The sequence below is a fragment of the Lithobates pipiens genome, unplaced genomic scaffold (assembly GCF_037356315.1).
Source record: "Lithobates pipiens isolate NorthernLeopardFrog02 unplaced genomic scaffold, aLitPip1_a1.2 Scaffold_114, whole genome shotgun sequence".
Classification (NCBI taxonomy): Eukaryota; Metazoa; Chordata; class Amphibia; order Anura; family Ranidae; genus Lithobates; species Lithobates pipiens.
Window position 1 is genome coordinate 218,197 of NW_027507701.1, and position 18,467 is coordinate 236,663.

General features: G+C 51.2%; 28 non-coding genes and 24 pseudogenes across 28 annotated transcripts; all 52 read right to left on the reverse strand.

The window, feature by feature from the left end:
* Positions 1-51: 51 nt before the first annotated feature.
* LOC143962504 (5S ribosomal RNA) lies at positions 52-170 on the reverse strand. The gene has a single exon (XR_013270713.1). It is a non-coding gene; the product is annotated as a 5S ribosomal RNA (ribosomal RNA).
* A 109-nt stretch (positions 171-279) lies between these two features.
* On the reverse strand, positions 280-398 carry LOC143961629 (5S ribosomal RNA). The gene has a single exon (XR_013270514.1). It is a non-coding gene; the product is annotated as a 5S ribosomal RNA (ribosomal RNA).
* A 109-nt stretch (positions 399-507) lies between these two features.
* LOC143962753 (5S ribosomal RNA) lies at positions 508-626 on the reverse strand. Its single transcript, XR_013270779.1, has one exon. It is a non-coding gene; the product is annotated as a 5S ribosomal RNA (ribosomal RNA).
* A 109-nt stretch (positions 627-735) lies between these two features.
* Positions 736-854, reverse strand: LOC143971327 (5S ribosomal RNA). The gene has a single exon (XR_013271837.1). It is a non-coding gene; the product is annotated as a 5S ribosomal RNA (ribosomal RNA).
* Positions 855-963: 109 nt separating this feature from the next.
* On the reverse strand, positions 964-1,082 carry LOC143964382 (5S ribosomal RNA; annotated as a pseudogene).
* A 109-nt stretch (positions 1,083-1,191) lies between these two features.
* LOC143965020 (5S ribosomal RNA) lies at positions 1,192-1,310 on the reverse strand (annotated as a pseudogene).
* A 109-nt stretch (positions 1,311-1,419) lies between these two features.
* LOC143965361 (5S ribosomal RNA) lies at positions 1,420-1,539 on the reverse strand (annotated as a pseudogene).
* Positions 1,540-1,648: 109 nt separating this feature from the next.
* LOC143972299 (5S ribosomal RNA) lies at positions 1,649-1,767 on the reverse strand. The gene has a single exon (XR_013271925.1). It is a non-coding gene; the product is annotated as a 5S ribosomal RNA (ribosomal RNA).
* A 109-nt stretch (positions 1,768-1,876) lies between these two features.
* Positions 1,877-1,995, reverse strand: LOC143962576 (5S ribosomal RNA). Its single transcript, XR_013270727.1, has one exon. It is a non-coding gene; the product is annotated as a 5S ribosomal RNA (ribosomal RNA).
* A 109-nt stretch (positions 1,996-2,104) lies between these two features.
* On the reverse strand, positions 2,105-2,223 carry LOC143963737 (5S ribosomal RNA; annotated as a pseudogene).
* A 109-nt stretch (positions 2,224-2,332) lies between these two features.
* On the reverse strand, positions 2,333-2,451 carry LOC143963580 (5S ribosomal RNA; annotated as a pseudogene).
* Positions 2,452-2,560: 109 nt separating this feature from the next.
* On the reverse strand, positions 2,561-2,679 carry LOC143973405 (5S ribosomal RNA). Its single transcript, XR_013272025.1, has one exon. It is a non-coding gene; the product is annotated as a 5S ribosomal RNA (ribosomal RNA).
* A 6,751-nt stretch (positions 2,680-9,430) lies between these two features.
* LOC143962622 (5S ribosomal RNA) lies at positions 9,431-9,549 on the reverse strand. Its single transcript, XR_013270741.1, has one exon. It is a non-coding gene; the product is annotated as a 5S ribosomal RNA (ribosomal RNA).
* Positions 9,550-9,657: 108 nt separating this feature from the next.
* LOC143963379 (5S ribosomal RNA) lies at positions 9,658-9,776 on the reverse strand (annotated as a pseudogene).
* A 109-nt stretch (positions 9,777-9,885) lies between these two features.
* LOC143963385 (5S ribosomal RNA) lies at positions 9,886-10,004 on the reverse strand (annotated as a pseudogene).
* A 109-nt stretch (positions 10,005-10,113) lies between these two features.
* LOC143971647 (5S ribosomal RNA) lies at positions 10,114-10,232 on the reverse strand. The gene has a single exon (XR_013271866.1). It is a non-coding gene; the product is annotated as a 5S ribosomal RNA (ribosomal RNA).
* A 109-nt stretch (positions 10,233-10,341) lies between these two features.
* On the reverse strand, positions 10,342-10,460 carry LOC143962672 (5S ribosomal RNA). The gene has a single exon (XR_013270758.1). It is a non-coding gene; the product is annotated as a 5S ribosomal RNA (ribosomal RNA).
* A 109-nt stretch (positions 10,461-10,569) lies between these two features.
* LOC143962286 (5S ribosomal RNA) lies at positions 10,570-10,688 on the reverse strand. The gene has a single exon (XR_013270663.1). It is a non-coding gene; the product is annotated as a 5S ribosomal RNA (ribosomal RNA).
* Positions 10,689-10,797: 109 nt separating this feature from the next.
* Positions 10,798-10,916, reverse strand: LOC143971085 (5S ribosomal RNA). The gene has a single exon (XR_013271815.1). It is a non-coding gene; the product is annotated as a 5S ribosomal RNA (ribosomal RNA).
* A 109-nt stretch (positions 10,917-11,025) lies between these two features.
* Positions 11,026-11,144, reverse strand: LOC143973050 (5S ribosomal RNA). The gene has a single exon (XR_013271993.1). It is a non-coding gene; the product is annotated as a 5S ribosomal RNA (ribosomal RNA).
* Positions 11,145-11,253: 109 nt separating this feature from the next.
* On the reverse strand, positions 11,254-11,372 carry LOC143973128 (5S ribosomal RNA). The gene has a single exon (XR_013272000.1). It is a non-coding gene; the product is annotated as a 5S ribosomal RNA (ribosomal RNA).
* A 108-nt stretch (positions 11,373-11,480) lies between these two features.
* LOC143966448 (5S ribosomal RNA) lies at positions 11,481-11,599 on the reverse strand (annotated as a pseudogene).
* A 109-nt stretch (positions 11,600-11,708) lies between these two features.
* LOC143962742 (5S ribosomal RNA) lies at positions 11,709-11,827 on the reverse strand. Its single transcript, XR_013270775.1, has one exon. It is a non-coding gene; the product is annotated as a 5S ribosomal RNA (ribosomal RNA).
* A 109-nt stretch (positions 11,828-11,936) lies between these two features.
* On the reverse strand, positions 11,937-12,055 carry LOC143965517 (5S ribosomal RNA; annotated as a pseudogene).
* A 109-nt stretch (positions 12,056-12,164) lies between these two features.
* On the reverse strand, positions 12,165-12,283 carry LOC143963545 (5S ribosomal RNA; annotated as a pseudogene).
* Positions 12,284-12,392: 109 nt separating this feature from the next.
* Positions 12,393-12,511, reverse strand: LOC143970689 (5S ribosomal RNA). Its single transcript, XR_013271779.1, has one exon. It is a non-coding gene; the product is annotated as a 5S ribosomal RNA (ribosomal RNA).
* Positions 12,512-12,620: 109 nt separating this feature from the next.
* LOC143965528 (5S ribosomal RNA) lies at positions 12,621-12,739 on the reverse strand (annotated as a pseudogene).
* Positions 12,740-12,848: 109 nt separating this feature from the next.
* Positions 12,849-12,967, reverse strand: LOC143963558 (5S ribosomal RNA; annotated as a pseudogene).
* A 109-nt stretch (positions 12,968-13,076) lies between these two features.
* On the reverse strand, positions 13,077-13,195 carry LOC143963565 (5S ribosomal RNA; annotated as a pseudogene).
* A 109-nt stretch (positions 13,196-13,304) lies between these two features.
* On the reverse strand, positions 13,305-13,423 carry LOC143962725 (5S ribosomal RNA). Its single transcript, XR_013270772.1, has one exon. It is a non-coding gene; the product is annotated as a 5S ribosomal RNA (ribosomal RNA).
* A 109-nt stretch (positions 13,424-13,532) lies between these two features.
* Positions 13,533-13,651, reverse strand: LOC143962294 (5S ribosomal RNA). The gene has a single exon (XR_013270664.1). It is a non-coding gene; the product is annotated as a 5S ribosomal RNA (ribosomal RNA).
* A 109-nt stretch (positions 13,652-13,760) lies between these two features.
* LOC143970502 (5S ribosomal RNA) lies at positions 13,761-13,879 on the reverse strand. Its single transcript, XR_013271762.1, has one exon. It is a non-coding gene; the product is annotated as a 5S ribosomal RNA (ribosomal RNA).
* A 109-nt stretch (positions 13,880-13,988) lies between these two features.
* LOC143961584 (5S ribosomal RNA) lies at positions 13,989-14,107 on the reverse strand. The gene has a single exon (XR_013270503.1). It is a non-coding gene; the product is annotated as a 5S ribosomal RNA (ribosomal RNA).
* A 109-nt stretch (positions 14,108-14,216) lies between these two features.
* Positions 14,217-14,335, reverse strand: LOC143973150 (5S ribosomal RNA). Its single transcript, XR_013272002.1, has one exon. It is a non-coding gene; the product is annotated as a 5S ribosomal RNA (ribosomal RNA).
* A 108-nt stretch (positions 14,336-14,443) lies between these two features.
* LOC143966470 (5S ribosomal RNA) lies at positions 14,444-14,562 on the reverse strand (annotated as a pseudogene).
* A 109-nt stretch (positions 14,563-14,671) lies between these two features.
* LOC143962430 (5S ribosomal RNA) lies at positions 14,672-14,790 on the reverse strand. The gene has a single exon (XR_013270685.1). It is a non-coding gene; the product is annotated as a 5S ribosomal RNA (ribosomal RNA).
* A 109-nt stretch (positions 14,791-14,899) lies between these two features.
* Positions 14,900-15,018, reverse strand: LOC143965550 (5S ribosomal RNA; annotated as a pseudogene).
* A 109-nt stretch (positions 15,019-15,127) lies between these two features.
* On the reverse strand, positions 15,128-15,246 carry LOC143969510 (5S ribosomal RNA). The gene has a single exon (XR_013271672.1). It is a non-coding gene; the product is annotated as a 5S ribosomal RNA (ribosomal RNA).
* A 109-nt stretch (positions 15,247-15,355) lies between these two features.
* LOC143965561 (5S ribosomal RNA) lies at positions 15,356-15,474 on the reverse strand (annotated as a pseudogene).
* Positions 15,475-15,583: 109 nt separating this feature from the next.
* On the reverse strand, positions 15,584-15,702 carry LOC143961946 (5S ribosomal RNA). The gene has a single exon (XR_013270592.1). It is a non-coding gene; the product is annotated as a 5S ribosomal RNA (ribosomal RNA).
* Positions 15,703-15,811: 109 nt separating this feature from the next.
* On the reverse strand, positions 15,812-15,930 carry LOC143964457 (5S ribosomal RNA; annotated as a pseudogene).
* Positions 15,931-16,039: 109 nt separating this feature from the next.
* On the reverse strand, positions 16,040-16,159 carry LOC143966690 (5S ribosomal RNA; annotated as a pseudogene).
* A 109-nt stretch (positions 16,160-16,268) lies between these two features.
* LOC143967232 (5S ribosomal RNA) lies at positions 16,269-16,387 on the reverse strand (annotated as a pseudogene).
* A 109-nt stretch (positions 16,388-16,496) lies between these two features.
* LOC143969609 (5S ribosomal RNA) lies at positions 16,497-16,615 on the reverse strand. The gene has a single exon (XR_013271681.1). It is a non-coding gene; the product is annotated as a 5S ribosomal RNA (ribosomal RNA).
* Positions 16,616-16,724: 109 nt separating this feature from the next.
* On the reverse strand, positions 16,725-16,843 carry LOC143962955 (5S ribosomal RNA; annotated as a pseudogene).
* Positions 16,844-16,952: 109 nt separating this feature from the next.
* On the reverse strand, positions 16,953-17,071 carry LOC143965284 (5S ribosomal RNA; annotated as a pseudogene).
* Positions 17,072-17,180: 109 nt separating this feature from the next.
* LOC143970546 (5S ribosomal RNA) lies at positions 17,181-17,299 on the reverse strand. Its single transcript, XR_013271766.1, has one exon. It is a non-coding gene; the product is annotated as a 5S ribosomal RNA (ribosomal RNA).
* Positions 17,300-17,408: 109 nt separating this feature from the next.
* Positions 17,409-17,527, reverse strand: LOC143968161 (5S ribosomal RNA; annotated as a pseudogene).
* Positions 17,528-17,636: 109 nt separating this feature from the next.
* On the reverse strand, positions 17,637-17,745 carry LOC143968836 (5S ribosomal RNA; annotated as a pseudogene).
* Positions 17,746-17,854: 109 nt separating this feature from the next.
* On the reverse strand, positions 17,855-17,973 carry LOC143973518 (5S ribosomal RNA). The gene has a single exon (XR_013272069.1). It is a non-coding gene; the product is annotated as a 5S ribosomal RNA (ribosomal RNA).
* Positions 17,974-18,082: 109 nt separating this feature from the next.
* Positions 18,083-18,201, reverse strand: LOC143969167 (5S ribosomal RNA; annotated as a pseudogene).
* A 109-nt stretch (positions 18,202-18,310) lies between these two features.
* LOC143969532 (5S ribosomal RNA) lies at positions 18,311-18,429 on the reverse strand. Its single transcript, XR_013271674.1, has one exon. It is a non-coding gene; the product is annotated as a 5S ribosomal RNA (ribosomal RNA).
* Between the last annotated feature and the right edge of the window lie 38 nt (positions 18,430-18,467).

Genomic DNA, 18,467 nt, shown 5'->3' on the forward strand with positions numbered 1-18,467 from the left:
TCAAGAGGAAAAATACAGCAGGTCGCCAAAGCCAACAACATAATGGAAAAAAGCCTACGGCACCTGGTATTCCCAGGCGGTCTCCCATCCAGGTACTAACCAGGCCCGACCCTGCTTAGCATCCGAGATCAGACGAGATCGAGCGCATTCAGGGTGATGTGGCCGTAGGCGATCTTGCACCCTACTTACAACTCTCTTGACAAAAGCCAAGGTGGTCACCTCGGGCAATCGAGAGGAAAAATACAGCAGGTCGCCAAAGCCAACAACATAATGGAAAAAAGCCTACGGCACCTGGTATTCCCAGGCGGTCTCCCATCCAGGTACTAATCAGGCCCGACCCTGCTTAGCATCCGAGATCAGACGAGATCGAGCGCATTCAGGGTGATGTGGCTATAGGCGATCTTGCACCCTACTTACAACTCTCTTGACAAAAGCCAAGGTGGTCACCTCGGGCAATCGAGAGGAAAAATACAGCAGATCGCCAAAGCCAACAACATAATGGAAAAAAGCCTACGGCACCTGGTATTCCCAGGCGGTCTCCCATCCAGGTACTAACCAGGCCCGACACTGCTTAGCATCCGAGATCAGACGCGATCGAGTGCATTCAGGGTGATGTGGCTGTAGGCGTTCTTGCATCCTACTTACAACTCTCTTGACAAAAGCCAAGGTGGTCACCTCGGGCAATCGAGAGGAAAAATACAGCAGGTCGCCAAAGCCAACAACATAATGGAAAAAAGCCTATGGCACCTGGTATTCCCAGGCGGTCTCCCATCCAGGTACTAACCAGGCCCGACCCTGCTTAGCATCCGAGATCAGACGAGATCGAGCGCATTCAGGGTGATGTGGCCGTAGGCAACGTTGCACCCTACTTACAACTCTCTTGACAAAAGCCAAGGTGGTCACCTCGGGCAATCGAGAAGAAAAATACAGAAGGTCGCCAAAGCCAACAATATAATGGAAAAAAGCCTACGGCACCTGGTATTCCCAGGCGGTCTCCCATGCAGGTACTAACCAGGCCCGACCCTGCATAGCATCCGAGATCAGACGCGATCGAGTGCATTCAGGGTGATGTGGCTGTAGGCGTTCTTGCATCCTACTTACAACTCTCTTGACAAAAGCCAAGGTGGTCACCTCGGGCAATCGAGAGGAAAAATACAGCAGGTCGCCAAAGCCAACAACATAATGGAAAAAAGCTTACGGCACCTGGTGTTCCCAGGTAGTCTCCCATCCAGGTACTAACCAGCCCCGACCCTGCTTAGCATCCGAGATCAGACGAGATCGAGCGCATTCAGGGTGATGTGGCCGTAGGCAATCTTGCACCCTACTTACAACTCTCTTGACAAAAGCCAAGGTGGTCACCTCGGGCAATCGAGAGGAAAAATACAGCAGGTCGCCAAAGCCAACAACATAATGGAAAAAAGCCTACGGCACCTGGTATTCCCAGGCGGTCTCCATATCCAGGTACTAACCAGGCCCGACCCTGCTTAGCATGCGAGATCAGATGAGATCGAGCGCATTCAGGGTGATGTGGCCGTAGGCGATCTTGCACCCTACTTACAACTCTCTTGACAAAAGCCAAGGTGGTCACCTCGGGCAATCGAGAGGAAAAATACAGCAGGTCGCCAAAGCCAACAACATAATGGAAAAAAGCCTACGGCACCTGGTATTCCCAGGCGGTCTCCCATCCAGGTACTAACCAGGCCCGACCCTGCTTAGCATCAGAGATCAGACGAGATCGAGAGCATTCAGGGTGATGTGGCCGTAGGCGATCTTGCACCCTACTTACAACTCTCTTGACAAAAGCCAAGGTGGTCACCTCGGGCAATCGAGAGGAAAAATACAGCAGGTCGCCAAAGCCAACAACATAATGGAAAAAAGCCTACGGCACCTGGTATTCCCAGGCGGTCTCCCATCCAGGTACTAACCAGGCCCGACCCTGCTTAGCATCCGAGATCAGACGAGATCGAGCGCATTCAGGGTGATGTGGCCGTAGGCGATCTTGCACACTACTTACAACTCTCTTGACAAAAGCCAAGGTGGTCACCTCGGGCAATTGAGATGAAAAATACAGCAGTTCGCCAAAGCCAACAACATAATGGAAAAAAGCCTATGGCACCTGGTATTCCCAGGCGGTCTCCCATCCAGGTACTAACCAGGCCCGACGCTGCTTAGCATCCAAGATCAGACGAGATCGAGCGCATTCAGAGTGATGTGGCCGTAGGCAACGTTGCACCCTACTTACAACTCTCTTGACAAAAGCCAAGGTGGTCACCTCGGGCAATCGAGAAGAAAAATACAGCAGGTCGCCAAAGCCAACAACATAATGGAAAAAAGCCTACGGCACCTGGTATTCCCAGGCGGTCTCCCATGCAGGTACTAACCAGACCCGACCCTGCTTAGCATCAGAGATCAGACGAGATCGAGCGCATTCAGGGTGATGTGGCCGTAGGCGATCATGCACCCTACTTACAACTCTCTTGACAAAAGTCAAGGTGGTCACCTCGGGCAATAGAGAGGAAAAATACAGCAGGTCGCCAAAGCCAACAACATAATGGAAAAAAGCCTACGGCACCTGGTATTCCCAGGCGGTCTCCCATCCAGGTACTAACCAGGCCCGACCCTGCTTAGCATCCAAGATCAGACGAGATCGAGCGCATTCAGGGTGAAGTGGCCGTAGGCGATCTTGCACCCTACTTACAACTCTCTTGACAAAAGCCAAGGTGGTCACCTCGGGCAATCAAGAGGAAAAATACGACTTTCGGTTCCGGCGCCGCATGGAGTGACTGCTCTCCTCCTCGGCTCCCGCATCACTGCCCCCAAATCTGCTATTAAATCCCGCTGAGCGGCCGGGCACCTGCGGAACACCCCCCCGGAGGCATCCCACACGATCATGGACCGGTTCCTGGAGAAAACCGGACCGCGAGCACACGCGCCGTCCGCGACCGCGGCGCGGCCGCAAATCGAGGCCCCGGCTTCGGCCTACTCGGCCCCCTTATCTCCACAACGCGCAGCAGACATGGAGGTGAGCGCTGATACTGTGCCCCCCCCCTCTCCACAAGCACTACCAGCCTCTCCAGCCCCTCCATCACAGAGCAGCCTCTCCACGCAGCCTGCAGGGGACTCCACCACAGAGCGCATTGCCCAGGCCGTGGCCGCACTATTATCCCCCATGATCACGGCATCGGTGGAAAAAGCTGTAAATGCTGGCGTGCAGCAGCTCAAGGCCCAAATAGGCGAACACCACACCAGACTGAATGATTTGGAACACCGTCTGTCGGACATAGAGGAAGAACTTTACCAGGCCCAAGCCACGGAACGCTCCCAGGACAGAACAAATCAATATGTTCTACAGAAGCTTGATGACCTGGAAAACAGGGCCAGACGGAGCAACCTGCGATTCGTAGGGATCCCCGAGTCGCTACAGTCTTCGGAGCTGTCTAACTTCTGCGCGGTACACATCCCAGAAGCCCTTGGCCTTCCCGGCCCTTGTACGGTCGAACGCGCACATCGTATGGGTCAACCGGCACCAGAACGCAAGTCACCTAGACCTATCATCGCAAAGTACCTAAACTACTCAGACAAGGCCCTGATCCTGCAGAAATTCAGGCAAACACGCTCTCTACAGGTCGATGGGATCAAGGTCCTAATCTTTGCCGATTATTCCATCGAGGTCTCCAAGAAAAGAAAGGCATTCCAACAGGTATGCTCGGAACTCTTTAATATGCAACTTAAATTTTCCCTGGCCTTCCCGGCTATTCTTCGCCTAAAGGCCCCGAACGGTGACCAACTAACTTTCCAGGACCCCTCTGAAGCCGAAGCTTTTCTCCGCTCCCTACACCAGGGTGCACACCCTCACACCCCTTCCAAAGCATCACCGCTCAACCGCGCCCTGGATCAGAGGAGCCCCCGGAAGGACTCACCCAAACGCTTCAGGTCTGCTGCCCCTGATACCCGCCATCGGGACGTCCCTCGTTGATGACATTTCAGCCCTCCTGGATCCATCTCTCCTCACCTTTTAGGTGACCTTCTCGCCAGGTCCGTCAACCTGACATATTTTTGTGAGTTACTATGTTGTTATTTTTTTCCTTTTTCTGTTATCGCCCAAGCTTGCTCACGGTCCAGCCTGTTGATACTTGACTACCTCGGCCTTCAGCGCTGCCCCCATCCAATGGGCACACCATCAGTGCCACTGGCTACCTATGTTCTATTTGACGCCCTGGCCTAACTATACCAGGAGTTCCCACCGCTCCTGATCTCGCTGCTCTTTTTCTTTTTTACCTTGCGGCCACCTGCCTTATCTTTTTTTTTTCTCTATATAATACCGTATTTTTGTTTCCTTTTTTGTGATAGTGCACTCTGCCTTTCCTTTTATTATTCAGTTTCTTTTTTCTCCACCCTTGGGTCCTCATATATGTACTGTTTTACACTAATGTGGGTTTGTTGCTTTATTACGTATGTTTATTACACTGTGCCTTACTCCTCCTGGAATCACTGCGTATGCTTACTGCCGCAACATGGCACGCGCCCTTTTTGGCTCTAGGGGCGTACCCGCACCCTTGCTCGATTTTTTTTTTTTTTTTTAGACACATTGCCCGGACGCTCGCTTCCTATACCTCTGGGCCGTGCACTGGGGGCTGGCCTACACAGTGACTCCATGCGGAAAAAAGTGAAGTTCTCTCCAGTGTATATGTTTATGTTTTTGTTTATATTTCAATTTGCTCCACTCCTTTACTGCCCCCCTCCCCCTCCTTACCTCAGTGCCAGTGTCTCCTTCCTGAACATCCTATTTCCCTTGTCCCACATTACTTCCAGGTCCATTTTCTCCCAGCAACAATTTCTTCTGCCTTGCCCACCGGCTGGCGATTATTTTCTAAAGCCTGCCCATTTCTTCTTCTCGTCACCCCTGACATAAGAATAGTCTCATGGAACGTGAAAGGCCTCAGATCACCCAATAAGAGAATGAAAGTACTCCGACACCTAAAAAGGTTGAAAACAGATATCGCCCTATTGCAGGAAACCCACTTGTCCGCCCCAGATTTTCATCGCATGCGGAAACACTGGGTCGGCAAAGTCATAGGCTCCGACGCCGTTAGTCGCAAAGCGGGTGTTCTCCTATTAATCCACAAGAACCTCCCGTGCGAGGTGCTGTCCACGCACTCAGATTCCCAGGGCAGGCTCCTCTCGCTCCACGTCCGCTTGGGGACTAAGGAACTAGTGATCACGAATGTTTATGCTCCCAATAACCCTACTAAGACTTTCTATAGTGACTTGACTTCTTGGCTACTCCAGACCTCCCAGACCCCCCATTTAGTTGGCGGTGACTTTAACGACATCTTGCACCATACAGACGACAGGTCCTCCCCCCCACGTCGCAGGGCGACTAGTGCTCCGTCTACTCCCTCCCACTTTGCTTCCACCATGGAATCTCTCCGTCTTCGCGACCTATGGCGTCTATCTCACCCAGCGGACAGGGAATACACCTTTTACTCACACCCCCATAACATGTTCTCGAGAATCGATTATTTCTTTGGCTCTGACGATCTTATACCAAATTTGTCTGAAACTGAAGTGCTCGATATTGCTATCTCTGACCATGCCCCAATCTCTGTTAGTCTTGCTAACTTAGATCTCCCACCTCACCCAAGACTGTGGCGTTTCCCCTCGTATCTCCATGACAACCCAGACTTTCAACACTTCATGGCGAACTCCTGGCGCGAATACTCGGAGGCAAACTCCCCCCATTCGGACTCCCCCAACCTCTTCTGGGATGCCGGCAAGGCGTTCCTCAGAGGTCAGATCATCTCCTATGCCTCCTCCTTCAAAAGGAACGCACTATCTCATTACAAACGGGCTAGTGCGTGACTACATTTAGCCCAAAGGTCCCTCTCTACTAACGACTCCCTTGATAACAGAACCGAATGGCAGGTGGCCAAGAACAGTTTCGACACTTGGGCAAACACACTTGAACAAACTAAAAGATCCCAACTAGACGCGACGCTCCACAAGTTTGGTAACAAGGCGGGCAAGCTACTGGCGAGGCTATGTAAGGGCCCATTCCACCCGACGCACATCACTTCCCTCAGAGACGCTAAGGGTGATGTACAATCTACCCCACAAGCAATTAACAAGGCGATGTTAAACTACTATACGTCCCTCTACGCCCCAGACCCCATAGATAGTACTGCGGCTCGTTCTTTCCTCGATAAGGTATTGTTATCTAAAGTTACCCCTTAACAACTAGAAGCGCTCAATGCCCCCATCTCCCTTGTCGAAGTTTCCTCCACTATTCGTAAACTAACCCCGTCCAAAGCTCCAGGCCCCGACGGGTTTACCAGTGAATTTTATAAAACCCTCTCCTCCATTACAGAACCCACTCTCCTAAAGGTGTACAATGGCATCTGGTCTGGTGGCCCATATCTCCCTTCTGGAAACCAAGCCGTCATCAAACTCTTATCCAAAAAAGGGAAAGACCCGCTTGACCCAGGTTCTTACAGGCCGATCTCCCTTCTCAATCTGGATGTAAAAATCCTTTCCAAGATCATAGCCACGAGATTAGCTGCCATTGTGCCCTCCCTCATACACCCTGCCCAATCTGGCTTTGTGAGAGGCAGAACTGCCACCTTGAACATACGTAAGGTTATGCTTGCTCTGGAACATGCTAAGAACAATCCGGATGGGGACTTTGCTATTATAACTTTAGACGCGGAAAAGACCTTCGACAATGTCAGTTTTGAATGGCTCTCTATGACTTTATCTGAAATGGGTTTCTCGGGGCATTTCTGCCATCTCATCAAAGCCATGTACTCATCCCCAGCAGCCAAATTAGTCGCGGCTGGAGTTCTCTCCGATGAATTCCTCCTGCATAAAGGCACTCGTCAGGGCTGCCCACTCTCCCCTCTCCTATTTAACATCGCCCTAGAACCTTTATCCAGATACCTGTCCCAATCGGCTCCTCTCCACGGGATTCGTATTGGTCAACACGACCTGCGCACCTCTCTTTTTGCCGATGATGTGCTCATCTTCTCATCAGACCCCGCTTCTGACATGCCCGTTATCAAAGAGGTCTTTGACGTTTTTAGATCATGCTCAGGGCTACGTATAAATTATGGTAAAAGTGAAATCCTCCCGATAGGGTCCTCTCGCAAACCCCCCTGGACACAACATTCTATCTTTTCAATCGCCAACTCACATATCACCTATCTAGGCATTAAAATTGGTAAATTACCTTCCTCCCTTTACCATCTCAATTACCCCCCCCTGATCACGAAAATCTCTCAAGAAATGGTGAACTGGATGGATCTGCCTCTCTCGCTTCTGGGAAGATGCCACCTGCTAAAAATGGTTAGCTTTGCCAGGCTATTGTACCCACTTCAAACTATTCCTTTGCTCCTTCTTCACAAGGACATAAAAATTCTAGAATCATCTTTTTCCTCCTTTTTATGGAAAGGAAAACGCCCACGCATAGCCCTAAAAAAGTTGCATCTTCCCAGACGCGAGGGGGGTATCAGCCTACCTAATGTAAGACTGTATAACCTGTCATGCTTGCTACGTACTAGTCTGGACTGGATCTCTCAATCCTCCAGATACTCCAACTACTCTCTGGAAGCTGCTATGGTCTCTCCACTCTCATTGACAGCACTCCTTCACTGCAGGTGGAAGTCAGTGCCGTCTCTGTTTCAACACAACCTCCTACTCAGGGACACTGCCATAGCCTGGAGGGAAACCAGAAAATGCCTTAAGCTCCCCCCTTTCATCTCCAGACACCTTCCGATCCAGGGGAACCCTACTTTTTCCCCTGGCCTACTCCACAAACCGTTCCACATCTGGAAAGAGAAGGGCATCATCAATTTTGCTACCATCTGCGATCTTGAATCTGGGCACCCTCTACCCTTTTCTCTTCTGGCTGAAAGGTTCTCCCTCCCGCCAGCTCACGCCTTTCACCACAGGCAATGTGTCAGCTATTTAAAGGATATCTGCAACGATGAACGTAAGCGTTTCCCCCTAACCTTCCTGGACCGCCTGCTCAAGGACGATACTTATAAAATTTCTGACATCTACACACTGCTACTCCAGCAGGCCGCTCCTCAACTGACATCCTCATCAGTCGCCAACTGGAAGAAAGACTTCCCTGATCCAGATATAGTGGATAAAATCCTACATGGACTCAACAAAGTTTACCGCCTAACCCCGAACGAGCTCTGGAGAGAAATGCAACTAAAAATTGCCCACAGGGCCTACCTTCCCTTCCTGCCTTCTAAATCCGACCAGGACAGCACCAAGTGCCCCCTATGTCTTCAGTACAGGCCCTCGCTGGCCCACCGCTTCTGGTCCTGCTCCTTCATCTCTTCCTTCTGGGATCAGATCCTCTCCTACATCTTTAAAGTCACCCTGCTGAAATTGCCAAAGGACCCCCTCCTTCTCATCTTTGGATACTGGGACCCTCTCCTGCTTCCATGGTCTTCCACCACCAGCCGTGCGCCCCCAAACGGCGCGCCCTCCAAACCCCCCCATGTGGACTGGTCTCTGCTGTGCCTTCTTCTTGCCAGGAAATCCATTCTAAAGAGCTGGACTTCTTCTCTCCCACCCTCTGTCGCCCAGACGCAGAAGGAACTCCTTTCACTCCTCTACAAAGATCGCTTCAATACAAACTACAGGGACGAAAAAGCGAAGTCTCGTTTTTATGCGAGATGGCTTCCCTTCATATCTGACTCTCTCCCTCCGGTGGACATCCTCAACTTGGACAACTTCACCTTCTCCTATTTTGGCACTAATCTCCCAATCCCGGGGTTGGTTTCCCCCCAATCTACCACTTGTGCCTCGCCCTGCAGCCAACTAACCCCTGGACCATCTCTCTGAAATCCTCCTACCCTAGGAACTCTACCTGGGAACCCCGTATCCCTCTTCCCCCCCTCCCTTACCTGTTTTTTTCTCCTTCATGTATCTGCCTGCTTTCCCCTCTTCACCCCCCTCTCCTCTCTGTGTTTCTTTTTTATTTCTCTTTTTTTTCTGTTTTTTTCCTTTCTTTTGATAAATCCGACCTATTACTCCCGTTCCTACGATCTGTTATATTGTTATTTTTGGGAAATGATATTCCTGCTGTTATACATTCATATTACTTTTGCAACTGTTTTTTTTATAAGATCCATCCAGTCGCTGTTAGTACGCCGCTCTATCACACTAAATTCACTACTATCCGCTTGGTTTTATGTATTTATGTCTATGGTCTTAGTTTATTACGATACAGTCGCATTCTGCTCCAATTTTCTTATGCACCTCATCTGCGATGATGGTTCCGAATTCTCGCACTTATTTTTTGTTGCATTTGTATTGTTCTCTTTGTTTATTTCTCAATAAATACTCTTTAAAAAAAAAAAAAAAAAAAAGAGGAAAAATACAGCAGGTCGCCAAAGCCAACAACATAATGGAAAAAAGCCTACGGCACCTGGTATTCCCAGGCGGTCTCCCATCCAGGTACTAACCAGGCCCGACCCTGCTTAGCATCCGAGATCAGACGAGATCGAGCGCATTCAGGGTGATGTGGCCGTAGGCAATCTCGCACCCTACTTACAACTCTCTTGACAAAAGCCAAGGTGGTCACCTCGGGCAATCGAGAGGAAAAATACAGCAGGTGCCAAAGCCAACAACATAATGGAAAAAAGCCTACGGCAACTGGTATTCCCAGGCGGTCTCCCATCCTGGTACTAACCAGGCACGACCCTGCTTAACATCCGAGATCAGACGAGATCGAGCGCATTCAGGGTGATGTGGCTGTAGGCTATCTTGCACCCTACTTACAACTCTCTTGACAAAAGCCAAGGTGGTCACCTCGGGCAATCGAGAGGAAAAATACAGCAGGTCGCCAAAGCCAACAACATAATGGAAAAAAGCCTACGGCAACTGGTATTCCCAGGCGGTCTCCCATCCTGGTACTAACCAGGCCCGACCCTGCTTAGCATCCGAGATCAGACGAGATTGAGCGCATTCAGGGTGATGTGGCCGTAGGCGATCTTGCGCCCTACTTACAACTCTCTTGACAAAAGCCAAGGTGGTCACCTCGGGCAATCGAGAGGAAAAATACAGCAGGTCGCCAAAGCCAACAACATAATGGAAAAAAGCCTACGGCACCTGGTATTCCCAGGCGGTCTCCCATCCAGGTACTAACCAGGCCCGACCCTGCTTTGCATCCGAGATCAGAAGAGATCGAGCGCATTCAGGGTGATGTGGCCGTAGGCAATCTTGCACCCTACTTACAACTCTCTTGACAAAAGCCAAGGTGGTCACCTCGGGCAAACGAGAGGAAAAATACAGCAGGTCGCCAAAGCCAACAACATAATGGAAAAAAGCCTACGGCACCTGGTATTCCCAGGCGGTCTCCCATCCAGGTACTAACCAGGCCCGACCCTGCTTAGCATCCGAGATCAGACGAGATCGAGCGCATTCAGGGTGATGTGGCCGTAGGCGATCTTGCACCCTACTTACAACTCTCTTGACAAAAGCCAAGGTGGTCACCTCGGGCAATCGAGAGGAAAAATACAGCAGGTCGCCAAAGCCAACAACATAATGGAAAAAAGCCTACGGCACCTGGTATTCCCAGGCGGTCTCCCATCCAGGTACTAACCAGGCCTGACCCTGCTTAGCATCCGAGATCAGATGAGATCGAGCGCATTCAGGGTGATGTGGCCGTATACGATCTTGCAAACTACTTACAACTCTCTTGACAAAAGCCAAGGTGGTCACCTCGGGCAATCGAGAGGAAAAATACAGCAGGTCGCCAAAGCCAACAACATAATGAAAAAAAGCCTACGGCACCTGGTATTCCCAGGCGGTCTCCCATCCAAGTACTAACCAGGCCTGACCCTGCTTAGCATCCGAGATCAGACGAGATCGAGTGCATTCAGGGTGATGTGGCCATAGGCAATCTTGTGCTCTACTTACAACTCTCTTGACAAAAGCCAAGGTGGTCACCTCGGGCAATCAAGAGGAAAAATACAGCAGGTCGCCAAAGCCAACAACATAATGGAAAAAAGCCTACGGCACCTGGTATTCCCAGGCGGTCTCCCATCCAGGTACTAACCAGGCCCGACCCTGCTTAGCATCCGAGATCAGATGAGATTGAGCGCATTCAGGGTGATGTGGCCATAGGCAATGTTGCACCCTACTTACAACTCTCTTGACAAAAGCCAAGGTGGTTACCTCGGGCAAACAAGAGGAAAAATACAGCAGGTCGCCAAAGCCAACAACATAATGGAAAAAAGCCTACGGCACCAGGTATTCCCAGGCGGTCTCCCATCCAGGTACTAACAAGGCCCGACCCTGCTTAGCATCCGAGATCAGACGAGATCGAGCGCATTCAGGGTGATGTGGCCGTAGGCAATCGTGCACCCTACTTACAACTCTCTTGACAAAAGCCAAGGTGGTCACATCGGGCAATCAAGAGGAAAAATACAGCAGGTCGCCAAAGCCAACAACATAATGGAAAAAGCCTACGGCACCTGGTAATCCCAGGCGGTCTCCCATCCAGGTACTAACCAGGCCAGACCCTGCTTAGCATCCGAGATCAGACGAGATCGAGCGCATTCAGGGTGATGTTGCCGTAGGTGAGCTTGCACCCTACTTACAACTCTCTTGACAAAAGCCAAGATGGTCACCTCGGGCAAAGGAGAGAAAAAATACAGCAGGTCGCCAAAGCCAACAACATAATGGAAAAAAGCCTACGGCACCTGGTATTCCCAGGCGGTCTCCGATCTAGGTACTAACCAGGCCCGACCCTGCTTAGCATCCGAGATCAAACGAGATCGAGCGCATTCAGGGTGATGTGGCCGTAGGCGATCTTGTCCCCTACTTACAACTCTCTTGACAAAAGCCAAGGTGGTCACCTCGGGCAATCGAGAGGAAAAATACAGCAGGTCGCCAAAGCCAACAACATAATGGAAAAAAGCCTACGGCACCTGGTATTCCCAGGCGGTCTCCTATTCAGGTACTAACCAGGCCCAACCCTGCTTGGCATCCGAGATCAGACGAGATCGAGCGCATTCAGGGTGATGTGGCTGTAGGTGATTTAGCACCCTACTTACAACTCTCTTGACAAAAGCCAAGGTGGTCACCTCGGGTAATCGAGAGGAAAAATACAGCAGGTCGCCAAAGCCAACAACATAATGGAAAAAAGCCTACGGCACCTGGTATTCCCAGGCGGTCTCCCATCCAGGTACTAACCAGGCCCGACTCTGCTTAGCAGCCGAGATCAGACGAGATCGAGCGCATTTAGGGTGATGTGGCCATAGGCGATCTTGCACCCTACTTACAACTCTCTTGACAAAAGCCAAGGTGGTCACCTCGGGCAAACGAGAGGAAAAATACAGCAGGTCGCCAAAGCCAACAACATAATGGAAAAAAGCCTACGGCACCTGGTATTCCCAGGCGGTCTCCCATCCAGGTACTAACCAGGCCCGACCCTGCTTAGCATCCGAGATCAGACGAGATCGAGTGCATTCAGGGTGATGTGGCCGTAGGCGATCTTGTCCCCTACTTACAACTCTCTTGACAAAAGCCAAGGTGGTCACCTCGGGCAATCGAGAGGAAAAATACAGCAGGTCGCCAAAGCCAACAACATAATGGAAAAAAGCCTACGGCACCTGGTATTCCCAGGCGGTCTCCTATTCAGGTACTAACCAGGCCCAACCCTGCTTGGCATCCGAGATCAGACGAGATCGAGCGCATTCAGGGTGATGTGGCTGTAGGTGATTTAGCACCCTACTTACAACTCTCTTGACAAAAGCCAAGGTGGTCACCTCGGGTAATCGAGAGGAAAAATACAGCAGGTCGCCAAAGCCAACAACATAATGGAAAAAAGCCTACGGCACCTGGTATTCCCAGGCGGTCTCCCATCCAGGTACTAACCAGGCCCGACTCTGCTTAGCAGCCGAGATCAGACGAGATCGAGCGCATTTAGGGTGATGTGGCCATAGGCGATCTTGCACCCTACTTACAACTCTCTTGACAAAAGCCAAGGTGGTCACCTCGGGTAATCGAGAGGAAAAATACAGCAGGTCGCCAAAGTCAACAACATAATGGAAAAAAGCCTACGGCACCTGGTATTCCCAGGCGGTCTCCCATCCAGGTACTAACCAGGCCCGACTCTGCTTAGCAGCCGAGATCAGACGAGATCGAGCGCATTTAGGGTGATGTGGCCATAGGCGATCTTGCACCCTACTTACAACTCTCTTGACAAAAGCCAAGGTGGTCACCTCGGGCAAACGAGAGGAAAAATACAGCAGGTCGCCAAAGCCAACAACATAATGGAAAAAAGCCTACGGCACCTGGTATTCCCAGGCGGTCTCCCATCCAGGTACTAACCAGGCCCGACCCTGCTTAGCATCCGAGATCAGACGAGATCGAGCGCATTCAGGGTGATGTGGCCGTAGGCGATCTTGCACCCTACTTACAACTCTCTTGACAAAAGCCAAGGTGGTCACCTCGGGCAATCGAGAGGAAAAATACAGCAGGTCGCCAAAGCCAACAACATAATGGAAAAAAGCCTACGGCACCTGGTATTCCCAGGCGGTCTCCCATCCAGGTACTAACCAGGCCTGACCCTGCTTAGCATCCGAGATCAGATGAGATCGAGCGCATTCAGGGTGATGTGGCCGTATACGATCTTGCAAACTACTTACAACTCTCTTGACAAAAGCCAAGGTGGTCACCTCGGGCAATCGAGAGGAAAAATACAGCAGGTCGCCAAAGCCAACAACATAATGGAAAAAAGCCTACGGCACCTGGTATTCCCAGGCGGTCTCCCATCCAAGTACTAACCAGGCCCGACCCTGCTTAGCATCCGAGATCAGACGAGATCGAGTGCATTCAGGGTGATGTGGCCATAGGCAATCTTGTGCTCTACTTACAACTCTCTTGACAAAAGCCAAGGTGGTCAGCTCGGGCAATCAAGAGGAAAAATACAGCAGGTCGCCAAAGCCAACAACATAATGGAAAAAAGCCTACGGCACCTGGTATTCCCAGGCGGTCTCCCATCCAGGTACTAACCAGGCCCGACCCTGCTTAGCATCCGAGATCAGACGAGATTGAGCGCATTCAGGGTGATGTGGCCATAGGCAATGTTGCACCCTACTTACAACTCTCTTGACAAAAGCCAAGGTGGTTACCTCGGGCAAACAAGAGGAAAAATACAGCAGGTCGCCAAAGCCAACAACATAATGGAAAAAAGCCTACGGCACCAGGTATTCCCAGGCGGTCTCCCATCCAGGTACTAACAAGGCCCGACCCTGCTTAGCATCCGAGATCAGACGAGATCGAGCGCATTCAGGGTGATGTGGCCGTAGGCAATCTTGCACCCTACTTACAACTCTCTTGACAAAAGGCAAGGTGGTCACATCGGGCAATCAAGAGGAAAAATACAGCAGGTCGCCAAAGCCAACAACATAATGGAAAAAGCCTACGGCACCTGGTAATCCCAGGCGGTCTCCCATCCAGGTACTAACCAGGCCAGACCCTGCTTAGCATCCGAGATCAGACGAGATCGAGCGCATTCAGGGTGATGTTGCCGTAGGTGAGCTTGCACCCTACTTACAACTCTCTTGACAAAAGCCAAGATGGTCACCTCGGGCAATCGAGAGGAAAAATACAGCAGGAAGCCAAAGCCAACAACATAATGGAAAAAAGCCGACGGCACCTGGTATTTCCAGGCGGTCTCCCATCCAGGTACTAACCAGGCCCGACCCTGCTTAGCATCCGAGATCAAACGAGATCGAGCGCATTCAGGGTGATGTGGCCGTAGGCAATCTTGTTCCCTACTTACAACTCTCTTGACAAAAGCCAAGGTGGTCACCTCGGGCAATCGAGAGGAAAAATACAGCAGGTCGCCAAAGCCAACAACATAACGGAAAAAAGCCTACGGCACCTGGTATTCCCAGGCGGTCTCCTATTCAGGTACTAACCAGGCCCAACCCTGCTTGGCATCCGAGATCAGACGAGATCGAGCGCATTCAGGGTGATGTGGCTGTAGGTGATTTAGCACCCTACTTACAACTCTCTTGACAAAAGCCAAGGTGGTCACCTCGGGCAATCGAGAGGAAAAATACAGCAGGTCGCCAAAGCCAACAACATAATGGAAAAAAGCCTACGGCACCTGGTATTCCCAGGCGGTCTCCCATCTAGGTACTAACCAGGCCCGACCCTGCTTAGCATCCGAGATCAAACGAGATCGAGCGCATTCAGGGTGATGTGGCCGTAGGCAATCTTGTTCCCTACTTACAACTCTCTTGACAAAAGCCAAGGTGGTCACCTCGGGCAATCGAGAGGAAAAATACAGCAGGTCGCCAAAGCCAACAACATAACGGAAAAAAGCCTACGGCACCTGGTATTCCCAGGCGGTCTCCTATTCAGGTACTAACCAGGCCCAACCCTGCTTGGCATCCGAGATCAGACGAGATCGAGCGCATTCAGGGTGATGTGGCTGTAGGTGATTTAGCACCCTACTTACAACTCTCTTGACAAAAGCCAAGGTGGTCACCTCGGGCAATCGAGAGGAAAAATACAGCAGGTCGCCAAAGCCAACAACATAATGGAAAAAAGCCTACGGCACCTGGTATTCCCAGGCGGTCTCCCATCCAGGTACTAACCAGGCCCGACCCTGCTTAGCATCCGAGATCAGACGAGATTGAGCGCACTCAGGGTGATGTGGCCGTAGGCGATCTTGCACCCTACTTACAACTCTCTTGACAAAAGCCAAGGTGGTCACCTCGGGCAATCGAGAGGAAAAATACAGCAGGTCGCCAAAGCCAACAACATAATGGAAAAAAGCCTATGGCACCTGGTATTCCCAGGTGGTCTCCCATCCAGGTACTAACCAGGCCCGACCATGCTTAGCATCCGAGATCAGACGAGATTGAGCGCATTCAGGGTGATGTGGCCGTAGGCGATATTGCTCCCTACTTACAACTCTCTTGACAAAAGCCAAGGTGGTCACCTCGGGCAATCGAGAGGAAAAATACAGCAGGTCGCCAAAGCCAACAACATAATGGAAAAAAGCCTACGGCACCAGGTATTCCCAGGCGGTCTCCCATTAAGGGTACTAACCAGGCCCGACTCTGCTTAGCATCCGAGATCAGACGAGATCGAGCGCATTCAGGGTGATGCGGCCGTAGGCGATCTTGCACCCTACTTACAACTCTCTTGACAAAAGCCAAGGTGGTCACCTCGGGCAATCAAGAGGAAAAATACAGCAGGTCGCCAAAGCCAACAACATAATGGAAAAAAGCCTACGGCACCTGGTATTCCCAGGTGGTCTCCCATCCAGGTACTAACCAGGCCTGATGCTGCTTAGCATCCGAGATCAGACGAGATCGAGCACATTCAGGGTGATGTGGCCGTAGGTGATCTTGCACCCTACTTACAACTCTCTTGACAAAAGCCAAGGTGGTCACCTCGGGTAAAAGAGAGGAAAAATACAGCAGGTCGCCAAAGCCAACAACATATTGGAAAAAAGCCTACGGCACCTGATATTCCCAGGCGGTCTCCCATCCAGGTACTAACCAGGCCCGACCCTGCTTAGCATCCGAGATCAGACGAGATCGAGTGCACTCAGGGTGATGTGGCCGTAGGCGATCTTGCACCCTACTTACAACTCTCTTGACAAAAGCCAAGGTGGTCACCTCAGGCAATAAAGAAAAAAAATACAGCAGGTCGCCAAAGCCAACAACATAATGGAAAAAAGCCTACGGCACCTGGTATTCCCAAGCGGTCTCCCATCCTGGTACTAACCAGACCCGACCCGGCTTAGCATCCGAGATCAGATGAGATTGAGCGCATCACGGGTGATGTGGCCGTAGGCGATCGTGCACCCTACTTACAACTCTCTTGACAAAAGCCAAGGTGGTCACCTCGGGCAATCGAGAGGAAAAATACAGCAGGTCGCCAAAGCCAACAACATAATGGAAAAAAGCCTACGGCACCTGGTATTCCCAGGCGGTCTCCCATCCAGGTACTAACCAGGCCCGAACCTGCTTAGCATCCGAGATCAGACGAGATCGAGCGCACTCAGGGTGAAGTGGCTGTAGGCGATCTTGCACGCTACTTACAACTCTCTTGACAAAAGCCAAGGTGGTCACCTCAGGCAATCGATAGGAAAAATACAGCAGGTCGCCAAATCCAACAACATAATGGAAAAAAGCCTACGGCACCTGGTATTCCCAGGCGGTCTCCCATTCAGGTACTAACCAGGCCCAACCCTGCTTAGCATCCGAGATCAGACAAGATCGAGTGCATTCAGGGTGATGTGGCCGTAGGCGATCTTGCATCCTACTTACAACTCTCTTGACAGAAGCCAAGGTGGTCACCTCGGGCAATCGAGAGGAAAAATACAGCAGGAAGCCAAAGCCAACAACATAATGGAAAAAAGCCGACGGCACCTGGTATTTCCAGGCGGTCTCCCATCCAGGTACTAACCAGGCACGACCCTGCTTAGCATCCGAGATCACGCGAGATCGAGCGCATTCAGGGTGATGTGGGCGTAGGCGATCTTGCACCCTGCTTACAATTCTCTTGACAAAAGCCAAGGTGGTCACCTCAGGCAATCGATAGGAAAAATACAGCAGGTCGCCAAAGCCAACAACATAATGGAAAAAAGCCTACGGCACCTGGTATTCCCAGGCGGTCTCCCATCCAAGTACTAACCAGGCCCGACCCTGCTTAGCATCCAAGATCGAGCTCACTCAGGGTGATGTGGCCGTAGGCAATCTGGCACCCTTCTTCCAACTCTCTTGACAAAAGCCAAGGTGGTCACCTCAGGTAATCGATAGGAAAAATACAGCAGGTCGCCAAAGCCAACAACATAATGGAAAAAAGCCTACGGCACCTGGTATTCCCAGGTGGTCTCCCATCCAGGTACTAACCATGCCCGACCCTGTTTAGCATCCGAGATCAGACGAGATCGAGCGCATTCAGGGTGATGTGGCCGTAGGCGAGCTTGCACCCTACTTACAACTCTCTTGACAAAAGCCAAGGTGGTCACCTCGGGCAATCGAGAGGAAAAATACAGCAGGTCGCCAAAGCCAACAACATAATGGAAAAAAGCCCTCTGCACCTGGCATTCCCAGGCGGTCTCCCATCCAGGTACTAACCAGGCCCGGCCCTGCTTAGCATCCGAGATAAGACAAGATCGTGCGCATTCATGGTGATATGGCCGTAGGCGATCTTGCACCCTACTTACAACTCTCTTGACAAAAGCCAAGGTGGTCACCTCGGGCAATCGAGAGGAAAAATACAGCAGGTCGCCAAAGCCAACAAGATAATGGAAAAAAGCCTACGGCACCTGGTATTCCCAGGCGGTCTCCCATCCAGGTACTAACCAGGCCCAACCCTGCTTAGCATCCGAGATCAGACGAGATCGAGCGCATTCAGGGTGATGTGGCCGTAGGCGATCTTGCACCCTACTTACAACTCTCTTGACAAAAGCC